The sequence below is a fragment of the Lissotriton helveticus genome, chromosome 2_1, assembly GCF_964261635.1.
Source record: "Lissotriton helveticus chromosome 2_1, aLisHel1.1, whole genome shotgun sequence".
In the NCBI taxonomy this organism is placed as follows: Eukaryota; Metazoa; Chordata; class Amphibia; order Caudata; family Salamandridae; genus Lissotriton; species Lissotriton helveticus.
Window position 1 is genome coordinate 641,533,471 of NC_136059.1, and position 17,480 is coordinate 641,550,950.

Consider the following 17,480-nt stretch of genomic DNA (forward strand, 5'->3'; position numbering starts at 1 on the left):
TATATAACTTAAATAGTTCAATCAGTTGTAAGCCAATTTTACCATGTTTCAGGAAGTGAGCACAAGCACTTTAGCACTGGTTAGCAGGGGTAAAGTCGCAGAGTCCTAAGGTCAATCACATTGAATTAATCAAACATGGGAGGGCAAAAGCAAAACGTTTGGGGGATGACCTTGCATAGAGAGTCAAGTGCAACAATTGGGCTTTCATTTTCTTTTATTTTACATTGTTATGTTTATTGTTATTGTAATACACTGCTAAAGCCAGAATGTCTGACTTTAATGACTCACTGTATTATGTTTTGTTCAGTACCCATAGCCGGTATTTTGGATTTTGACATCAGAGCTTACTGAGTCCCAAACAGTTGGAGGCTGTCACTATAGCATATTTTACTTGCAACCATGTATATATAATGCATAGAATTGAGTAATGTGTAAGCAATAAACTATTTTTCTTTTTTATAAGAAAAAGTAATGGGTTGACAGTGATTGATAAGCATAGTTTGTTGAGTGCGTGAGGGGAAGTACTCACGTACTCAACAAACTATGCTTATAGTTCGTTCATCATCAGCCCACATCACCTCTTCTGAGTAAGCCCTTGACTGCCTTCCCTCACTACACTGAGAGTCACGTGCTACAAAGGGTTAGCTGTTTCTCAACAAAAGGAATATTTTGGCCATATAACCTGTAACGGAATCACATCCTTCCCAACTAATAACTTGCTTTCTTACAAGCTGCATGAACATATTAAGATTCACATATTTACTAAAGTAGGCTGCTCAATGCACAGAAGTCTGCAGAGGAACTACCAACAACGTAACAGGTTAAAAGATCACATACAGGGATTTCCGCCACATCTGGTGGTACTGTCCATTGCTAGCCACCTATTGGAAGAAGATCCTCAGTCATATTAAAGAGGTAATTGGCTACCCTATACCTGAGACCCAAAAAGTGATTATCCTGGGACTTAGACCTATGGCCCTCCTTGCCATGACTCAAGCAGATTGGTGTATAATATCCATATGCTTGGAGCAGCCAAACAGACAATAGTGGTGTACTGCCTGTTGCCTTGTGGTTCACCCGTATGTGGCAAACCATGGCGATAGAAATTCTCACAACACGGATAACCTTTTGCCAGAACAATTCACTAACACATGGCAGCCGCTGGTGGATTACTTTTCTAAGCTGGAATACTTCTTTTTCCAGCCACCAAAACTCTGAGCCTTGCAACTCTTTGAGGATAACCTCCTACCTTCATGCGCAGAAAAACTTTTGGTGATAGACCAAATGATACATATAGAAGACTCACTGTCCAGCCCCCAACACACTCACTAAAGCAACCTCTGTCTCTTTTCTCCCCCCTCTCTCCCGATTTTAGGGTTCTCTTTATTTATGAACAATGCCCCATTTCATATTTCCAATCGCCTAGCTCAGAAACATGGTAAAATTGCAGTGCCAAGTACAATATACCTAATGTTTATCAGATGTGGGACATTTGATATTGTAAAGTGGATCAGATGTAGAGCAAATGTTATTGCTGGAAGCCAGTTCTCTGAAAGATTGAGCGCTTTCTTTATCTTCTTTTCTTTTCATTTTTTCTTTTCTCTTTCTGCTTAATTGTTGTTAAGATGTTGTAATCTTTAATAAAAAAGATCTTAATGAAAAAAGATCACATACAACAACACTGAAGACACTATAGCAGGTAAATCAATGTCACATTTGTGCAAAGAGAGTGCTATCTAACCATGCACAGCATACACATTTGTGTTTTGTCCTGTTAACTCCGAGTTAACTTTAGACAGTTACATTTGCTGAGCACAGTACTTGTGACAGATGTAAAAAGATCATTTGAATCGCTTGTAGTCTTGCCTTTCTCTCACCACCAGGAAATAACAGACACTGGCACTTGTAATTATTAACCTCCTGTGAACTGAGCATGTACTCACTAGCTTTCATCTTCAGACATATGCTTGTATCTCTCCAATTATTGCGGGTTGTGAAATCACTGTTCAACATATGAAAGTGATTTAGTTAGTCTTGTTTGCCTATGTCCATTTGTCTCCCTATGTCATGACAAATGGTGTTGTGTAACCCATTGCATTATAGAGCAGACACAGAAGTTAAGCAAAAAAAAGAAAGGCCTCAGTGAGTGTCCTTTAATGGTAGAGGATGCTACAATATCATGAGCCCTATCAATTTCCAATCTTAAACTCCTTATGTGGATGACATGGATCAGGTGGTTTGTGGCCTAATCAATAGTGGATGGCTTTCATGATGATGAAAATGGCACACCAAAGGATTCTGAGAATAATGTAATTTTAAAAACCTTTTCTAGTGCAAAAATTACTCTTAGGGTCAAAACACTAGAAGGTACATGAGGGACAACTAACCAGCAGACTTTGTGTGCTTCTGAACAGTCACACTTTTAAAGCATTGCACAAAACAAGTGTCAGAACTAACCCTGGGCAAAGTACTATGCTACGCTTGCGTAGTTTGCGAAGTTTGCGCTACTTCGCACTACACGAGTTGCACGCAGCACATTGCAAACACACGTAGCGTAGTAGTAATTTTTTGCTTGCTCGTGGTCCTCAACGTCAAGTTTGCGACCGCGAGCGAGTAAAATGACATTGTGGCGAGACTTTTTCCTCGTTCGTGATCAGCAACATCAAGTTTCCGATCGCGAGCGTGGAAAATAAACCTCCCAGCGTGATTCTCAACGCGGGGAGGTCATGTTTCTCATTGCGAGTGGTTGCGTATGCTCGTGGCCGCTCGCAATGAGAAACTACCAGTTCGCATTGAGAAAGCTGCCTCTCGAGTAGAAATCTACTCGAGTGGCAGAAAATGACCGTTCGCACTGTGCAAGATGAGGTTTGCACTGATTGCACAGTGTGGACAAGCATCCGGCACTGTGCAATCAGTGCAAACAGCATTTTGCAGAGTGCACTACGCAGTTCGTGTAGCTCGCGTAGTGCGAAGTGCACTTTCCGTAGCTACGCTTAGCGCTACTACGCGAGCTATGCCCAGGGTTAGTCAGAGCCCAGTTCAGAGGGCCACAGGCTCTCATGGGATACTGGGCCCAATCGTGGTGGTTAAGGCCTTTTACTCCTGATGTCCTGGGTGGTTCCGTCTGCTGGTTGTCTTCGTCGAAATTGTCATAGATGCTCTTCATTTTATGGTGAAAGAAGGTGCTGAGTTTGTCACGGAGGTCATGTGAGGGAGGGATATCAGTCGACTCGCTGGTGGGTTGGGCGAACTCCTTGATGATGTTCAAGAGTTCTTTGCTGTTGTGTGCGTGGGTGGAGACTCTGTCTTCAATCGCTTTTTTCCTCATTTTTCTAATGACTTGGTGGTGAGTGTTGGTAGTGGCTCTAAAGTTGTGATATTCTGTGGATTTGGTGTTCCTCCAGGCCTTTTCGAGGCTGCAGCACTTGCGTCTGGATTCTCGAAGTTCGATGGTGAACCATCTTGCTTTCTTGGCATGGGTGTTGTTGTTTTTCTTGAGGGGGCAATGGTGCTGGTGCTGTCGGAGATCCATCTGTGCAGGGACCTCACTCCCGCCAGTGATTCCATCTTCCTCACAGGACACACTGGTCTTGGCAATCAGGCAGCACTGGTGCTCTAGGTCAGGTGATCTTGATTTTCCTGGGTGATGTCTCCACATCCAGCAGTTAGACTAGCAGGCCTTGGCTCACAGTCCTGGCCACAGGCAGAATTCTTGTGGAGCTTTCCCTCCTCACAAGGTCCATCTGGCTGCTTGGCAGATGACAAAGCATGGCATCTCAAAATGCCCTTCTTTAGTCCATCTCCAGGTACTAAATGTGAGATAGTGTCTGAGTCTTTGAAATCTTATGTTTGGTTATGCTAATTTTGAAGTGTACATTCTTCCTTTACTTCTTTCCTTTTGAAAAGATGTCTGACATAGGAGGCAACACAAGTTCACATCTGGATGTCAACCACAGTGAGATGTGCATCAAAAGGTTATTCCTGGGCTCCAAGACCTGCTCTTTATGGTTCCCTTAACAGCGCTGTCTCTTTTGCTGAGATTTGTCAAGGCCTCTTCATTGTGGTCTGTCACTAAATCAAAGAGCAACCTTTTTAGGGTGTAGGGGCAGTCTCTTCCTTCTTTCCTTCAGTGTGTGTTCTGGCTAGTCCACAGAATGCCGCAACGCACACATTGGCATGGGGGGATTCTGCTACTCCTCATGTCTTCACCAGGCAGGCCTTGGCTTCCCAAAAAGGAACCAAAGTCCTCCATGTAATGTACCATTGAAGACACACTTGCACTCAGTGTACATCCACCACACACTTATAGTCCAGTACTGTTACTACCATGCATTGTGCCATTACAGACAAACATACATTCAGCACACAAATTCAGTTTGTGTGCACTGTGCAGTACTGTAGCTTTTATGTATTGTACCAGGCTGTGCTATTTACAAACACTCACACTGCTAGCACACACACTGACCATGTATGCTGTACAACTCCTAACCTTTCGTGTATTGCACTTCACACAAGCATACATAAATCCAGCACATGCTTTTATTGCACACTTACTGCCCAGCACTACATCTCTCATGTATTGCATTCCTTACAAGCAGACAACCAGTAAATGCACAAACCACCACTATGCTGCACAGTACTGCTGATTCCTGTACTGTACCCTTCCAAGGCATACATACATTCAGGACAGAGCCACTACTCTTGAGCTGCTCAGCCCTCTAAATCTACCTGATGTAGGCCAAGGGTGAGTTAAGCACAAAGGTGGAACTTTTAAAAATGTGAGTGAGACTTCAGACTTCACTCCAGTGACACAGAGTAAGAGATACCTATTCACTACTACTGATCATTGCAGGGTGAGCTGCCACAACTGTTCTTGTGCTGCCTAACTCTTGGTGAAGCCAATAGCCTTCCATCAGTATGAGGGCACCTGTTTGGATGACCCTCCTGGTCTAATAAGACAACAGTCCATTAGGCATGCCTATTTTATGGCACAAACACATGAAAAAAATCTGCATTAGTGATCCAGACAACAGTACAGTTATCACCCAGGGGTAGACATGTTCTGTCACAACAGCAAGCAGATTGGGAATTTGTCTTAGTCAAAGAGGCTGGGCAATCCAAAGCTTAGAGGCATCAGAAAAATGCATGACTCATCATCCTCCATGCTTTCAATTAGTGCATTTGAGCAAATAATCAGAAAGGAATAGGTCTTGTATCCTGGAATGTAAAACAAAAAATGTTTGAAATAGAAAGACTCATGATAAAAGACATCCTTATGAATGATGCACAAGATTTTGAAGGCCATCCTAGTAGTCCACAATATGTCCAATCTAGGATCAATTGAACGTTCTGGCATAATGTGGGAGATAATCCTGGGGACCTTCCTGTGCTGCAAGGCAAAGCAAGATACCCCAGCGTTTACTTGGGCATCCAGTTTTTGATCAATGTCCCCTTCCAATTAAAACCAATCCTTATACCCTCTTGAGTCTTTAATGGGTCATCTCTATCCCATATTTTTGGGGGGAATTTTTGTGTAACCTTTAGGAGATGACATATGATCTTTTGGTGTGGAACCTGTATGGTATACAGTTTGAGTTTCAGCATCCCTTCAGTTGTGAAGAGCAGGAATGTGTTGAAGGTTAGTGCCAGCAAGAACGAGGTCTTCCTTTTCTGCCAGACAGTCTGTGGATACATGCCTTTTCGTCTGCTTGTTTGACAGTAACACCTTCCAAAGTCTCCTCTGTTAAATTCCTAGTTTTACTTAGAGACAATGTGCAAATTATTTATGCATCATACAAACAGTAAAAAAGTGAAAGCACAACACAAGAAAAATCTTCCAACAGATTAGGAAAATGCAGTAAAATGAAGTAAATCAATTGACTCCAAAACGACAAAAATCCAAACAGTAGAACCAGAGATATGCAAATTCAGAAATTTAGGAAAATACTATAAAGCAGAAAATAGCACTCATGCTCATCTGGGGGTGCTAGACAGGCTGAATGCAATAGAGTGTGGACTGGCTACAGGGACCAGGTTAGTCCCACTGAAAAAATCTACCTTCTCAGTGCCTGGAGTGAAGTGTTCAACTGGCAGTGGAGGAGGCCACATGGAGCAGGGAGAGTGTCAAGATGATTGTCATGTAGTGCAAAGGTATTGTCGGGATGGTAATTTCTGGAGCGTTATGTTGGGGTATAATGGACTGCTGGTGCTGCATCATAAGTTGCAGATCTTGTGTTGCCGGTTGTCACTAAAGTCACTGTAGAGTGAAGAGTCAGGTCCATTGGGGCTTCATGTTAGCGGTCATCATGGGCAGTAGGATCCCAGCATGAAGGGGCCCATTTGCGGTCACAAAAAGCCCCAAACTTTAGGATTTTCCTCTTCTTCACATTAAAAGATCTACTGATGCCAGCCAAGGATCCCGGACCTGAGTTGGCACCTATTGGGGATATGTAACTCAGTTCAGCAGTGCCAGCAAGGCTCAGGTAGGGCCAGTTGAAGGTCCAGGCATATCCAGTGCAGCAGGTCAGCTGGACAGCTGCAGGGTGGCCTTGAAAGCTTGGTCTATTCCTGTAGCTCCAAACAGGAGATCAGCAACCTGACCCTTGGAGCAGTGCAAATTTACCAGATGAATCTGTAATAAATGATAGCACACCAGTCTCATATACAAAGGCGGGAGCAGCAGAACCCTATGTCTCTAAGTGTCATCTAAATAGTTTAGAAGGTTAAATGAAAAATCTACATGGAAGTGCTCAAAGTCTTCTTATAAAGCAATCAATTCACTCAAGAATACTTTAAATCTATTTCCTATATTCAATAAGGAAGGGCCCAACAATGAAGACAAGCCCATTGGAACTTAATCTATGACTATCAATGATATCTGAATAGAGAAACGTCATCCGCTACCTAACACAACCAATGATTTTCAAATCGTTCTTCATCTACTTTAAGAAAAGGAAACACTGTTATCTCCTTGGGCTCTACAGACTGCAGCATAATCTAATTCAATAAGTCTGGCAAAAACAATAGCTAATGGCTTTTCTCTTTTTCTCCAAGACTTTACTAAATACCAAGTATCTAACATGATATCAACCTCTATGCTGTCAAACCATCCCCATAATAAAGTTTACCACATGACCCAAATGTAGACCAATCAGATGCATCCCCTGACAAGGCCCACCCACTGAATGTATTGGGACCAAAACTTCATAGCAACATTCAATGTCCGATAATACAGCAGCTGTTTTAACTCATTTTCCTTTTGAGAATTATGATCACTATACCTTACACTTCATCCTTGATTATGTATCACTCTGTCACTATGATATTTTAAACTGTCAGAACTTATTAGACTTGCTGTCTCACTTTTTTGAGTTACAAAATATTACTACATTAGATTTAATTGGTGTACAGTTTCTTTGTAAACTGATGAGGAAATCTGTAAGTGCAGGTTTTCTTGGACATCAGACTCAATAATGCAAACAATACTGTAAAAGAAAGAGGAATTAGCTGACTGGGGAATTTTGTTAACTATTCTAATTAAACCAATATAAGGGCACATAGTACAAAGGCAAATTAAGAAGCAGGAGCAAACCCTAAATTTAACCCGTGAGATAAACATTTGTACCAGCCAAAAAACATTTTAAGGAACAGGAACTTAGACATGCACATATTTAAAAACCTTGCAGCTGGAGATCGCAAGAATTCAACAGCCCCATCCATGGGTAAAGTAAACCAAGATTCAATTAACTTACCAACTGCAAGTTATTCATGATCCATTCCCTCCTGAACCAGTGATCTGTTCTTGGAATATTGCGAGTCTTGAACTTCATTTGGCGTCCAGCTGATCCAGTTTTGTTTCCCTTACATCTTAATATCTTGTTGTTCGCCTGCAGGAAACGTAACATATTAACGCTGTTTTGTTACCCGATTTTCATATGTATGAAGTCAGTGCCACTTATAATAAGATGTTTTTAAGAAAGGGGGGCTTTGGTCCTAATGAGGTCAGGCAGGACGTGTATGAACTTTTTTAAGCAAAATGGGCCTGACCTACTGTTTTATAAATGTTGTTTTAATTAATAAACAGGTTTAAGCCTTTTATCCTTTTCGAATGGTCTGGGGGTAGTTTAATTACCTAGTTATTGAAACATGTATTTGACAAGTTATTACGATTTTTCAACATGCCTGTCAAAGAGACACACAATACCTAATTCCATATTCAGAAACATATAAAACATATAATGTGTCAAAATAAACATGTTTTTAACATTACAGTACAGACAAAAAAACTGTCAATTATTATAACCAATAGCAACAACCACTCTGTCATATCATGGTACGTCACATTGTGTGCATATTACAGAGGTTGCTGCACTCCTGGGTAAACATTTACAAATTTAATGTACATTTCTATTCAACCAACATGCTACTCTTGGACTGCTATTATTATAGGTTGTACAAAAGGGGGTGGTGATGGACGGAGCATTTGAACCAATCAAACACTCACACCCAGTCAACAGATCTGGGTTTAATCCATCACCGTTCTTTAGCCCACTCTGCCACCCCTGATCAGACATGGCCATATGCCAATCAGTCTGACTCTGTGCCTCATGGGAACAGTCCAGCCCGAACTGCCAAGCCATGCTTTCCCTGGACCGGAAGCGGTACAAAAGGGGGTGGTGATGGACGGAGCATCTGAATCAATCAAACACTCACACCTAGTCAAAAGATCTGGGTTTAATCCATCACCGTTCTTTAGCCCACTCTGCCACCCCAGTTCAGACATGGCCATATGCAAATCAGTCTGACCTTGTGCCTCATGGGAACAGCCCAGCCCGAACTGCCAAGCCATGCCTTCCCTGGACCGGAAACAAGCTTCCGAGGACCGGTTTCTGGCATTACAGCCGTCTTCAGCCCGGCTTGCTTGAATCCAGTGGCAAAGTGAGCAAGGGACTCACGTCTGAGCATACCCTGCCACACTTATGTCGGCCAAAAGCGGTACAAAAGGGGGTGGTGATGGACGGAGCATCTGAACCAATCAAACACTCACACCCAGTCAAAAGATCTGGGTTTAATCCATCACCGTTCTTTAGCCCACTCTGCCACCCCAGTTCAGATATGGCCATATGCAAATCAGTCTGACCCTGTGCCTCATGGGAACAGTCCAGCCCCAACTGCCAAGCCATGCCTTCCCTGGACCGGAAACAAGCTTCTGAGGACCGGTTTCTGGCATTACAACCGTCTTCAACCCGGCTTGCTTGAATCCAGTGGCAAAGTGAGCAAGGGACTCACGTCTGAGCATACCCTGCCAACTTATGGCGAACAAAGCGGTAAAAAAGGGGGTGGTGATGGACGGAGCATCTGAACCAATCAAACACTCACACCCAGTCAACAGATCTAGGTTTAATCCATCACCGTTCTTTAGCCCACCCTGCCACCCCAGTTCAGACATGGCCATATGCAAATCAGTCTGACCCTGTGCCTCATGGGAACAGTCAGCCCGAACTGCCAAGTCATATTATTATTATAGGTTGGCACAACAAAGATCCCGGATAAACAATAGGGTAGTCATAGCCCCAATTGTGAACCATTTCTTGGAACTGAATCACACAGAACGGGATTTCAAATGGACAGTATTAAGTGTAATGAAGTCTGGCCCCAGAGGTGGCGATGTGGAAGAATTACTTCTCCGAAAAGAGGCATATTTAATTTTCAAGTTTAATTGCACGACATATGACCTTAATGAACTATCAGAGATTGGAAGAACTTAAAAAGTAATCATATAAATCATATTTGTGTAAATAAGGACTACGTCAATCACAATGCCATGCGCCATTAAATCAGGAAACTTGTGAACGAAAACCGGAAATCCGCGCAGCTGCTCGAAATTGGGAGATGAAGTCTTGTGGAATTGAGCCTGAGTAAAGTAAAACACCTTTAGAATCAGACGCCTTCCCTAACTGCAACAAAATTGCCAGCCAGCCTAACAGCGTGTTTCTTTTCTGCCCGAGAGAGCTACGGAGCATTAGGCAACAATGTTTCATTAATTGAAGCTGGAGGAATGCCCTTGTTCTGAGAAGCGCTGTACCCCCATGACTGGCTGTACCCCCTACGTCACGGGGGTGCAGCAAATCTCAGCACCGAGCTATTCGCCATCGTCCCCCCATGGCGCTTTGTACCCCCTACGTCATGGGGGAGGAGCTGTTCAGGTGCTTTAGTGTATTCAGAAAAAAAGGCAGGCGCGCGTCGCCTTGATTCAAACAAGCCTCAATAGCTCAGTTGGGAGAGCGTTGTACTGCAGAGCTAGAGGACACTGGTTCAATCCCGGGTTTCGGCATAGATGCAACTTGTGCTTTTATTTTTATTTTATTTCTGTATTTATTTATTTATGCGATTTTATATAGCGCGGACTTTACCCGAAGGTGTCAGAGCGCTTCACAATAGGACCAGTAATGATACAAGAGGAAACAATTGCAAATTAACAAATTACAAAAGCAAACGTTAAGTTACATGATCAAAAGTGACAATAGTGAGCAACCAAAATACATGAGGTAGCAATCGGTACATTAGAGGAGAAAAAAGTGATATGTGTGCAGGTTACAAAAGCACACAAAGTACAAGTAGAGGTATAATACTGCAATAAATGGCAGACACTCCAGCACAAGAACAAACGTTACGTAGGCAATGGTGGCACTTGTGCAAGTATCTAAAGCAAACAAAATGTGAGAGGTAGCAAACAGTGTGTTACAAGAGAAAAGTGACATGTTCAAGTTACAAAAGGGTACCATAACAGGTACAAGGATAATACTGGAAAAAATGGTAAACATTCAAACTACCAGAACACACTCGGAAGGAACTTCCATAGTCCTGGACAATAGACTTTTCAATAATGGGAGGTCTTCCTTCAGATGATAGCGAGGGTGTGAATTAGATTTGGAGGTGTCTTTGGGGGAGGAGTTGTAACGTAGTGGTTACCATAAATGAAGACACTGCAAGTGTAGAGGGTTTGCGTCAGGTTTATTTAATTTATAACCTCTAAAGAGCGCCGAGCCGATGGTGCACCGCTCTCGGCTTTCGCGCTAATCCTGGCGCCTGTGTGCGCGCAGCCAGAACATGGCCGCCTGCACGTCACGTCGGTACGTGACGTGCATACACTAGACTGCACCACCACATATCTCGCCCTTTTTCCCAATACAGAAACTGTTAACTCACAGTCCGCCGTTCATGTCAAAGTCTCTGAACCAGGCTGTTTTGACCACCGCTCTCCCCCTCCGGGTCAGTCTCACCGGGGTGGATGGGGTACCTCCTTCCTGAGTCCTTTCATCGCTCCTTCCACTTCCAAATGCAGCCTCACTATTTTCTCTTCTATTCACGTTACCTTCACTAGCCAACGCTTGGTTGGCACCACCGGGTATCTCTTCCTGCTGCTCTCGGCTCTTCTCATCCGGATGCATCTCAGAATGTTCTTGCTCTGCAGCTCCTTCCTCCTTGTCTTCCAGGTCTGCTCCAACCTGGTCCCAACGTAGTACTTTGTTGCATCTTGCCATGCCGTCCAGTGACCACACGTTTCCGTCACTTAGCAGAGCTGCTCTGCCCATCACTTCCTTGACCTGCATAGGCTTGATATACTTGCTGTCTCCTTTCTTTTGCAGCGTTGCCAACTTTACTCGCACCCATTCTCCTTTTTCCAATCTTGTCTCCTTCACGTTTTTCCGGTTGTTGTAGTGTTTTGAGTAAATGGCTTGCGCCCTTTCCAAGTTGGCTCGCACCACTGCAGGGGACCATTCGCTCACTATAGTCTTTTCCTTCCACACTCTATTGTCTTGAGTGAATGGTTCGCGGCCTCTTAATATCTGGAAGGGGCTGTACCCTGTCCCTGTAGGGGTGATCCTGTACGCCCATACCAAGTGCCATATCTCCTTTTCCCAATCCTTGTTGTTGGAGATAGCTGCTTGAACGGACCCCGTCACCACTCTATTAAATCTCTCCACCAGTCCGTTTCCTGCGGGGTGATATATTGACGTGTGCTTGACCAGTATGCCATTTCTCTGCATGAAATTGTTCCATTTCTCTGACCTGAATTGGGGACCATTGTCGCTCAGGATGGACTTAGGGATGCCTTCCCTCACAAATGTGTCGGCCAGGAACTTAATAATGGTCTCCGCATCCATCGCCTCATCTATTTTCAGCTCAGGCCACTTGGAGTACCTATCCATAAGAACACATACATACTTTTGGACTCCGTGTATGTCCAGTATCGGGCCCAGAATATCCGCTGATAACTCTTCCCATGGGTTCCTAGGGGGATCGAACTTGCCGAGAGCCGGGCGTAGTGGTTTAAGTGTCTTATCCGCCCCTTGGCACTGTGAGCAGTCCCTGACATGCCTCTCAGCCTTTACGTCCATCCCTGGCCACCAGTAGTTTTGCTTGGCTCTCAATTTCAATTTCCCTATCCCCAAGTGTCCTTCATGGAGAATGTCCAATAGTTTGGGGATGATTCCTGCCGGGGGGATGACTTTCTCCCCTCTGTATACAAACACTCCTAGGTCGTCCATCGACAACTCTTCTCTGACTTCGAAGTATGGGTTGAGGTCCCCACGGGTTTGTATTTTGTCTGGCCATCCCTTCGTGATGTATGATTTTACTTTTTCTAGGATCTGGTCTTCTCCATATGCTTCCTTCCATTCCTGATGTTCTATGGTTTTCTCTTGGTCTTCTGTGAGTGCCACCATTTCTTCCGCCCCTGCTTGGTCTTCTCCACTCTGATCCATGGCCACTGCTCTACTCAGATAGTCTGCCACCCTGTTCCTACTGCCGGGGATGTGTTCGACATCGTATCTAAATTCTAGCAGTTTGAGAGTCATCTTTGAGATTCTGGGCGTAGCACTTGCGTGTCCGCTGGACGTTAGTACCTTCAGTAAGGGTTTATGATCTGTTTTCAATAGGAAACGTGTGCCCCACAAAAACTGCCTGAATCTGGTCATGGCCCATACGACCGCTAGCATTTCTTTTTCAATTACGCTGTACTTCTTTTCAGTTTCACTCAGTGCGCGGGATGCGAAGCTGAGCGTTTACATTCTCCCCTGACCTCGGTCTTGCATCAGGACGGCAACCAGCCCCTTGTCGCTGGCATCGGTGGTGAGCACTGTGTTACCTTAGGGGTCATATCCTTGGAGTGGTACTGCTCCTGCCACCTCTCTCTTGATGACTTCAAATTTGCCTTGCGCTTCCTCCGTCCAGCAGAATTCTGTGTTGTCTCTCGTCAGTTGCCTCATGTGGTAGGTCTTGGAGGCGAAGTGCTGCACGAACTTACTATAATATTCCGCCATTCCAATGAACGATCGGACTTCTTCTTTGTTGGAGGGCGGTGGTGCTTCGCAAATGGCTCTCACGTTGTCTGCTTTCGGGGTAACCCCTCGCACCTCTATCTCGTGTCCTAGGTACGTCACGGACTCCATCCCTATCCGGCACTTGGTCCATTCAGCTGTGAGGCCCTTACCCTCAAGGATCTTTAGTACTTTTCCGAGTTTGTTGTCATGATCCTGTCTGTCCCATCCCATTACCAGGATGTCGTCCTGGAAGTATTGGACTCCATCTGTGTCTTTGAATAGTTGGTGCATCAGCTTTTGGAACACCGCAGCCGCTGATGCTAGCCCGAACGGCATGCGGCGGAACTGATAGCACCCAAATGGGGTGATACACGAGGTTAGTTTGCGGCTCTCCGGGTGCAGGGAAATCTGGTGGTAGGCGGAGGTCAAATCTATGGTTGAGTACCATTTGACCCCCCTTGTGCTGGCCAGCATTTCCTTGATCCTGGGCAAGGGAAATTTCCCCACCACAATGTTCTTGTTCAGTTCGCGTAGGTCGACACACAGCCTGACCTTCCCGCTTGGCTTCATCACTACTACCAAGGGCGCGAGCCACTCCGCGCATGTGATGGGTTCGATGATCCCTTTCCTCTCCAGATCCTGTAGTTCCTCTTGCACTGCGTCTCTCACCGCCAATGGCACATTCCTCACCTTGTGGGCGACCGGTATGGCATCTTCCTTCAGGATTATCTTGTGCGCGAACTTCTCCATCCTTCCAACTGTGCCTCCGAAAACCTTAGGGTACTCACTTTTCCATTTGTCCAGGTCCGGCCATGTTCCCGGTTCCGTGAGTAGTATCTGTTCTTTGCCCCCTGGATCCAACTTGATGCCCAGGTCGCCTTGGTCAAGCCATCCTAGGACCGAGGGTCCTCTCTCTGATATGTAGAGTTTGCAGAACGCAGATCGGCCTCTGAACTCGAAATGTAATGGTCTGAACCCAGCCATGGGTATTCGGTCCCCATTGTACGTCACTGGTCGGATGTCCAGCTTTTCCAGTTCTGGGCCTAGGTGTGGTGCAAAGCTCTCCTCCCATACTGCTCTCTGAATGATGGTGTAAGGTGAACCCGTGTCAGCCACCACGTTTATCGGTATTCCTCCAATCGACATCTCCAGGACGGGTTTCATTGTTCTCTTGCCGTCAACACTCGGTACTTGACCATCTACGCCTAGTACTTGATCCTCGATATAAATGACTGTGACGACATCTTCCTCCGTGCCCTCTTCTTGTTCTTCACTGTCCTGTCCGATGTATTTCACCACGCTCTTCGCGGCCTTTCTCCGACACACCTTCTCATAGTGGCCCACTATCCCGCAGTACATACATTTTGCGCGTAATGCTGGGCACTTCCTGTCGTGCGCCTCGTGGGACCAGCTCCCGCACCGGTAGCATGACTTCTTGTTGCTTCCCGCTTCTTTACCCGGAGGGCCTGGGTTGCCTTGCCATCTGTTGGGTCCCTTCGCCGCCGACCCCTTGTACTTGTGGTCCCGGCGCGGTTCCTCATCGTCTACTCTGTTCACCATGGCGGTGGGTGCCGTCTCCTTCCTCGTTGCTTCCGCACACCTGCGCGCCAGTTCTGCTCTTTTGACAATCACCATCACTTCCTTTAGGGTGGTGTCTCCGCTGGCCCACAGCTTGTCCTGCACTGCTGTGCTCGTGGTGTGCATCACCACCTGGTCCTTGATGAACTCTTCTTCCCAATTATCGTACTTGCACGTGGACGCCAGTCTCTTCAGGGCTGCAACATATTCCTCCCCTGTCTCGCCTGGACGTTGTTTCCTCTGCTGGAAATTAAATCTGTCTACCGACACACACACCGCCGGTCTGTAGTGTTCATTTAGGTCATCGATGGCATTGGCATGCACGTTGTCGTCCGTGCTTCCTCTTTCCTTTGGCACCAGGCTCTTGTATATTCTCAGACCTTCTGGGCCTAGGTTGAGTAATAGGATACGTTTTTTTCTTTTAGGATTGAACACCTCCTCGCTCTCGTCTTCCAATACTTCTATAAAATTGTCTATGTATTCTCTCCAGTCCTCCCACTTCATTAGTGGTTCCCCTGGCCTGGGTAGAAATTGTACTGGCGCCATCGCGTATCCCGCCTGCGCACTCATCTTCTCACTCTTGATCGCGGAGGGCGTGCTCCCTTGGTTCCTGGGACTGCCTGGTGTGTTGTCTTGCTCTTCCTTGCTTGTGTGAGACTGGGGACTACTTGCGTCCGCCCCCTCGCTCTTCGGTGGGGGATCCAGCGCTGTCTCTCTGTCTCGCCGGTTGCTGTTTGGTTTGGCGCGCTTTGCCTTGGGCTTGCTTGGTTTGGCGCGCTATCTTGTGGGCTTCTGGGTAGTGCCCTGTCCCTTCGGTAGGTTTGTTCTGCCTTTCTGGGCGATCCTGGGCTCTGCCACGCTCTTTAGGGCTGGTACCTGTGTGTTTGATTCTGGCTAGTCTCGCCCCGACCTCCAGCTCTCTTGACCTTTCAGCGCTGTGGTCCTGCTCCTCTGCCACGTGTCTTCTGTACACCGGTGTGGTTGTTGGTTCCCTCGGTGGCTCCTGCTCGTGTCGTTCCTCGTGGTGGGTGGATCTAACATCCCACCCTCGTCGCCATTGTAACGTAGTGGTTACCATAAATGAAGACACTGCAAGTGTAGAGGATTTGCGTCAGGTTTATTTAATTTATAACCTCTAAAGAGCACCGAGCCGATGGTGCACCGCTCTCGGCTTTCACGCTAATCCCGGCGCCTGTACGTCACGTCGGTACGTGACGTGCATAAACTAGACTGCGCCACCACAGGAGTCAGTCTTAAGTCAAAATCAAAATCAAATTAAGATCAAAATACGGCGGTCTATCCGCAACGCGGGTGGCCTTATTAGACTTAGTTTTTATACCCGTTTACACCCCTTTTACAATAAAGGCCTGACGGATCTCTGTTATATGTGTTCATATGTACTTCCACCTGTTATAGAAGGGATCTTGCAGCTTTTCTGTATTATTTACTGTCCCTTGGTTTCTCACGCTTACTAAGTGTTCCCGCCAGGAATTGTTTTCGCCCACGGGCGGGATACTTGAAATGTTCCTTGACCGGTGGGGTTTTACCAATGTGCGCTTCTAGTTGCAATGCCTGTGCAATTTGCATATAAGCTTCATGCCTCAACTGCCTAGACGATGTCTTTGTGTCATAACACGAAATGGTTAACACTTCCGGTCACGCAGCCTTAAGACGCTCACGTTGGTGTGGAGATGGCGTGCTCTCATTTTATAGATTGACTCTACATACGTTGGCCCAACTGGACGCTAAATCCAGACGGGGCTGGGAGAGCTTGGCCCCGCTCTGGGGTTCCAGCGTTACTACTACGCCACTGTCGGTGGTGGTAAGGTATCTTACTAATGCCAAGGGTTCCGTATTCAGTGCAGGTAGGTACTATATATTGTCCCAAACTAGTACCTTCACAATGTACTTCCATGGGTACGTCGGGGACTACTTCCTATCATGGCGCAGTTTCGCGCTTATCCGCTACAGGCCTTCCCAAGTGGCTGAGTGCGGATTAGAGCCGATTACGAGCCGGGGGGCGTAACCCAATCAGGTTCCACTTATACCAGTTTGGATTACGCCCTTCGCTTGTGTTCCCAAATTGCTCCTAGGCTCTTAATGCCTCAAGGTCAGACGGAGCAATTTTTTGACTTACGCCTTACCGGCTGTAACAACAAGAGGGCCCTCGGAGTGCGCACACGCTCCTTATAACTAGACATGGCTCTTACGCCTTTGTGGGCTGCAATGATTTGGACTACAGCTCTGCTCAGGAGCCGGTTATATTTTTAATTTCACTTCTGGTGTGCAAAGGGTTGGCTCCCCCTCTTACTCCTCCGTGATTGGTGCCTTGCACTACAATATTACATTCTGACACCCTTACACGGGCGTGATTGGTGCTTGGCACTACAATATTACATTCGGACACCCTTACAAGGCTGGGTGAGTTACAAGGAGGATCAAACGTACATTAAAGGAGCATTCGCTCCAGAATGCACTCGGTGCCAATCGGGATTTTTCCGTCCCAGTGTCGGTCACCAGGGCCCCAGGTATACAGTCCTCAACACGGTGTGGTAAGCCCTATGACCGCCCATCATT